The 6,643-nt window shown below is 37.5% G+C and overlaps 1 long non-coding RNA gene across 1 annotated transcript in view; it reads right to left on the bottom strand.

The window, feature by feature from the left end:
- Positions 1-4,215: 4,215 nt before the first annotated feature.
- The window catches only part of LOC113612581 (uncharacterized), a 62,769-nt gene continuing 60,341 nt past the window's right edge, over positions 4,216-6,643 (bottom strand). The window contains exon 4 of the long non-coding RNA XR_003429882.1: positions 4,216-4,538. This is a non-coding gene — a long non-coding RNA (uncharacterized LOC113612581). The remainder of the gene's footprint in view (positions 4,539-6,643) is intronic.

Here is a 6,643-nt window from a genome sequence, read left to right as displayed (position 1 = left end):
AGTTTCTCTTCTGTTTATTCTGAAGCTCCTAAAGGGAAATATTGTCTGTCTCAGCGTTCCATAAAAGCTTTCAATTGAAAAAAGACTTTCTCAACACAAAACACAAAATTTTTCAAAACTACTGCTCTAACTGCCATTATTATAATGCATGCGTTTTCCACTGGGACTAATTTCTCCAGTTGTTTTTATTTCTTTTGCCTGAATCCTCTCCTCTTATTCTATATCCCTGTTAAGTTTTAGTAATCAGATGCTCCATCAATGCCCCAAGTAATTACATAAACCAACACAATTCAAAAACTATATATTTTGAAATTTCCTTGAAAATAATAATATTGTCTTAATATTATATGTAGTCCATCCACTGCAGGTTCCATCTCTCTTTGTCTTGGCTTTAATAAAGCTGAAGAATATATAAATGATAAGTGAAATGTCTTCATTCCCTGCATTCTCCAGTTATCTGCTGCTGCATAACAAATTACCCAAAAATGTAGTGGCTGAAAACAACAAACACTTACTAGCTCACTGTTTCTGTGGGTTAGGAATTCAGAAGCAGCTTAGCTGGGTGGTTCTCATGAGACTGCAGTCTGGGTGTTGGCCTGGGCTGCAGTCACTGAAGGACTTGACTAAACCTAAAGGGTCTGCTTAGAGGATCACTCACGTGGCTGTTGGCTGGAGGCCTCAGTTCCTTGAGGGTCTTTTCAACACAGGGCAGTTGGTTTCCCCAAAGCCACTGATGCAAGAAAGAGAGCAAAACTGGAAAGCCAGAGAAAACCACAGAGCCCCTTATGACCTAGTCTTAGAAGTGACATGACATCATTGCTGCTGTTCCCTTTCGGTCACACAGCCCAACCCTGGTATGATTTAGAAGGAAACTACACAAAAGTCTGAATACAAGGTTGCCTACAGCACCTGACAAAGGGAATTCCCTTCATATTTCGTCTTAAATGTTCATTTTGTCTTGGAAACAGTCAAAACTAAAACAGATGAACCCCAAAAGTTCGTTACAATTTATATCATAGTCAGTGAGAAATTTTCATAAATTTTTAACAGTGATTTCCCAGTTAGTAAAATAGGACAATATTACATTTAAATGTGTATCTAAGTGTATCTAGCCAATTTTTTAAATCCTTTTTTTAACATGGAAGGATTTGATATCAGATTCCAAGTAATTTATTTTTACTTTGACATTAAAAGAGAAATAGATGAAAGTTTTATATTCTTTCAGAGTAAGTAAAATCTGTAGTAGATGGTATGCAAAATGTTGTCACTTTGCAATCCGAGTGAAACAAACAAAACTCCAGACTTATTTTGAGTGAGTTAACTCAACCTAAGCCTATAGCCCAGCTACTGACTTGGGCATAATTAAGTGCTAATCACATGGGTGTGCTATTTTATGAGGCAGTAAACCAGTTCCTGAGTGGATAAACAAGGAGGTTGAAAGCCAAGGAGCTTAACCTATCAAGGAACTGTAATTTTCTTGTAGAAAAAGAGCAGACCTACCTGTTTTTGCTATTAGAATAACAGTGAGAATTCCCCAGAAGTGAAAGAATGGGTCATTTTCAAAATTGGCTAAGGAGAGGGGACATTGCTGAACGTAGAAAAGTGTTTCATGTGCCCACAGTCTCTAGTTTGAGTACCTTCTGTAGAATTCAACAATAAATATATTTGTCTACTTGCCAAATATTTGCTACCTGTAAATCTTTTTTTTTAGCATCTTTATTGGAGTATAATTGCTTTACAATGGTGTGTTAGTTTGTGCTATATAGCAAATTGAATCAGCTATACATATACATATATCCCCATATCCCCTCCCTCTTGTGTCTCCCTCCCACCCTCCCCATCCCACCCCTCTAGGTGGACATAAATCACCAAGCTGATCTCCTGTGCTATGTGGCTGCTTCCCACTAGCTATCTATTTAACATTTGGTAGTGTATATATGTCCATGCCACTCTCTTACTTTATCCCAGCTTACCCTTCCCCCTCCCCACGTCCTCAAGTCCGTTCTGTACGTCTGCGTCTTTATTCCTGTCCTGCCCCTAGGTTCTTCAGAACGATTTTTTTTTTTTTTTTTAGATTCCATATATATGTGTTAGCATACGGTATTTGTTTTTCTCTTTCTGACTTACTTCACCCTGTATGACAGACTCTAGGTCCATACACCTCACTACAAATAACTCAATTTCATTTCATTTTATGGCTGAGTATTATTCCATTGTATATCTGTGCCACATCTTCTTTATCCATTCATCTGTCAGTGGACACTTAGGTTGCTTCCATGTCCTGCCTATTGCAAATAGAGCTTCAATGAACATTGTGGTACAGGACTCTTTCTGAATTAGGTTTTCTCAGGATATATGCCCAGTAGTGGGATTGCAGGGTCGTATGATAGTTCTATTTTTAGCTTTTTAAGGAACCTCCATAGTCCATTTTAAAGCAATTATACTCCAATAAAGATGTTAAAAATAAATAAATAGATAAATAAATAAAAATGGGGCAGGCAGTGGGGATACCCTGACCTCAAAGTGTTCTTATCTATAAAGGAGATAAAGGCAAGTGCTATGAGAATACAGACCCCAAATCTAATTTGTCACAGGTAGTCACATATGATCGCTGCATAGAAATGGGAGATAGTGGTTGAGGAGAGAGCACAGCATGCAAAGGTCTAGAGATGACATTGAGCAAGCCATGGCAAAGGATGGCAACACTGAATGAGGATGGAATATTGATGGTGAGATGGGGAGTCATAAGGGCTAACAGAAAATTAATATAAAGGGTTTAGCGTGGTGTCCAGCCTATTATAAACAATTGGTAAATGATAGTTGCTGTCACTAATTTTAATATTGTTATTACAATATTTAACATTAAAACTACACTTGGAATTCCACATTCCCAGTGGAACTTGGCTCTGATTTCCAGAGTGTCTCTTTTTTTTTTTTTTTTTTTTTTACTATATCAGTGATTCACCAGAGATGTTTCTCCAGTGACAGAAGTCTATTGCTTGCCTGCTGTTCGCCAGGCCCTGTTCTGTTCGAAGCACTGGGAATTCAGCAAAGGAAAAAGCAGAGCCTACATTATAATGAAGAGAAATTGATTTTTTTAATGGAGAAATAGATAAATGAATGAAATTTCAGTCAGAAAAGTGCCACGGAGAGAATATAAGTAGAGGGATGAGGAGAATAGGGTATGACAAAGTGAGAGGGCACTGTGCGAGGGCACTGTGCGGAGACCATCGTTCTCCAGCTAAAGGAAATCAGAAAAAGGACTGTCTGGGAAGGTGGCGTATGAACTGAGACCTGAAGGACGACATGAAGTCAGCCAGACAGAAACCTAGAAGAAGAGCAGAGTTTCAGGCAGAGGCCCTGGTTGGGATCTAGCCAGACTTGAGAAAAGAAGACCTGACCTGAAAGGGAGGGGGAGATTGAAGGGAATTAGGAGTCAGAGAGATAGAGTATAGAGTTTAGAGGATATGAAGGGATAAGTGGTAAGGTGATTGGGTTTTAGTTTGTGTATATTGGAGAGCTTTAACCAGAGGCATACTGTGATCTGATTTATACTTTAAAATAAAGTCTTTCAACTGTGACACTATCTGCATTTGGGGCTAGATAGATAATTCTTTGTTGTGGAGCGGCGTTGGCATGTGGAATTATAGGATCTTTACAGCATCCCTGGTCTCTACCCACTGGCTATCAATAGCAGCCCCTAAGTTGTGAAAATCAAAATTATCTCCAGAGATTGCTGAATGTCCCAAGACTGGTAAAATTTCTCCCAGTTGAGAACCACTGCCTTAACATTTTACTTTATGTGGTCTCCATGTGGAGAATTGGCTGGGGAAGTGGGGCTGAGGAAGGACAGAGGTGTATGCAGAGACTACCAGGACACCATTGCAGCCATCCAGGGAGAAAAAGGGGCATGATGGTGGATCAGTAGAGATTGTGAGAGGGGGTGGGATGCGGGGTATATATATATGTAAAAAATATATATAATATATATGTAAAAAATATAATATATATGTAAAATATATTATTTATATATATTATATATGTAAAAGATATATATTATTTATATAAATATATTATGTGTAGTATATATATATGTGTGTGTATATATATATATATATATTTTGTTTGTTTGTTTTTTTGCTGCACCGTGCAGCATGCAGAACTTCCCTGACCAGGGATCAAACCTGTGCCCCCTGCAGTGGAAGTGCAGAGTCTTAACCACTGGACCACTGGGGAAGTCCTGGGATATATTTTGGATATATTGTGGATAGTTAGAAAGTATTAGGAGGTCGAACCAACACAACTTGGGTGACAAGTCAGCCCTACATTTTGATTCATCCAAGAGAGACCCAGTTTGACCTATTTTCCTGGAGTAATTATTGATAGTTCCTCCTTTCAGTTCCAAAAGTGTCCTCATTCAGACAATAAATTACATGCTTATACTAGTAATAGTTGAGTGACAGGCCTGAGATGTCTACTCTAATTTCCATGTTACCTTGTCCATTTAAAGGCCTTTCATTTTCACAGTCTTTTCTCACCTGATGAAACAAAGAGAATGTAACAAATAAATATTTATATAGAGCAAGGAATAGAGTAATTCACAGGAGGCTAAAGGGGAATATTGTACACACTAATCTAGTCATTTTCAATGTGTTAAATATAGCTTTATAGTTTAAATTGCCATTCATTTCTGGGCTTTTTATAGATAGCATGAGGGTAAAAGAGAATGAGGTACATATAATAGCAATGTATGTATTTGTTCAATCCATTTAATGTATTGGAGAGGGGTTTTTTTGGTTCCACAAGTTATGTAAGATACACATAGAGTTAGAGATTTTAATAAAATGTGGATTTGTAAAACATCTTTTAAAAATCTTTCGATTAAAACCTGTGTAATCTTCTTAATCTTTCTGTCTGTGACTAATCAGTTGTTGGGGTCTCCATATGCTATTTTTAATCATGTCAGGGAGGTGTTAGTCCTTGTGTGCAATAAGAAGGACACCTTACCAGCAGTGCTTTTACAGTGATGCATTTGGGGGACCACAAAAGAAGAGAAGAGAAAGGAAAGTCAAGAGAAGGAAAATGAATGTCTAGGCACACATCCACCTCCATTGGGGGAAACAAATGAATGAACAAACAAGACAACACACACTCCCAAGGGATCGTGTGTAGGAAATATGTCATGTCCAGGACAGAATGTTCCTGCCACGTTCAGAAACACTTCTGTTGATTTTTCCCCCATTGTTGTGTGTTGAAGTATTTTATGTGAGGAAAGGTCCCTAATTTAATCTATACTTTTTTAGCCCTATGAATTTGCTACTATTGTTATCTTCATTTTTCAGACAAAGTACCTGAGATTCAAATTCTGAAGGAATTGGTGAAAAATAACATGACTCCTGAGAAAATGTCCATCCTGGCTCCTCTAGCTTCAAAGTCCTTCTTTCTTTCATTTACCTCCTTGCATTGTGATACTAGTGAGGCAAGGTCTGTTTTGTAGTTGGGAAACTGAAGTTCAGAGTAAATGAGATGATTTGCTTAAGGTCCCAAAGCAACTGGTGAAGCAAGGGCTTAATGGAAGTCATCTGATTCTTAGTCCGGTTTATACACAGTGTTTGGATGCTGAAAATGTTCAAATCCAATGAGTTACCCTAGCATTTTCAACAGACTAGCATAAATTTATCAATGATTCATTTTTCTCACATAGTCTCAGTAAATTAAGAAAAATATTTTTATACAAACCAAAAGAAGAGGAATCATTTCAATGCTGCAGCAGAAATACTGAAGGAGTGCTCATATGCAAATAGTGTATGTTCTATAGCTTGAAGCACAAGTCGAAGATTTATAGAAAACTTAGCTAACTGTATGATGATTAAACATACAAACTTTGGAGTCTGAGCAGCCAGAAGTGAAATGCTGGACTGCCTTTTAGAGCTAACTCTGTGGCTGTATCTCAGTTTGCTTATCTTCAAAATAATTATAAAATAATATTTATATCAAAGGATTATATTGAGGACTAAATAAAATTTTAGACAGTAAGTACTCAACAGATATTAGCCTATGTTATTTACTACGTGTTCCCACAAAAGGCTATTTGACTACCTGCTTTTTGGTGGCTTTTGATGACAAGAGGTGTTTTTTGGAGACATCTTGACAATGTATTCCCCGGATCTTCCCTTTTAGGTGTAAGGGAAACAATTACTATAGACCCTTTAGAAATAATTTATACACAAATCTTCCTTTCTCCCTTTAGAATCATACATATTTTGGGATCTCAGGGAAACTTAAAAAAATAATCTATTGTTATTCTTTTATTTACAAGTAGCCTATGAAGTTTAGAGTGTAAAGACTTGCCCGGAGTCACGTAGAGCGTGGCAGAGCTGGGACAAGAAACTGGCTCTTGCCCCCTTGTTCTATGTTCTCTCCCAACAATGCCGTATTATTCCTATATAATGGGTCCAGCTTATTTATTTCTCCAGTCTATTCATTGGGTTTCAACAAAATGCAATAGAGCAGAAACATCTCTTTTTATTGCTGTGGTAGATGGAGTTCAAAGGTAACTAAAATTTTAAAATTGTCAACTTTTTTGATTTTGGCTAGCCAGCCTTTCCCAGGTTGCCTTTAAATATGTCAGGAAGCGGGCTTC

Source organism: Aethalodelphis obliquidens, unplaced genomic scaffold (genome assembly GCF_003676395.1).
Source record: "Aethalodelphis obliquidens isolate GAN/ISIS:26980383/991018 unplaced genomic scaffold, ASM367639v1 scaffold79, whole genome shotgun sequence".
In the NCBI taxonomy this organism is placed as follows: Eukaryota; Metazoa; Chordata; class Mammalia; order Artiodactyla; family Delphinidae; genus Aethalodelphis; species Aethalodelphis obliquidens.
Note: the sequence above shows the minus strand (reverse complement) of the source record. Positions and strands in the feature narration are given on the sequence as shown.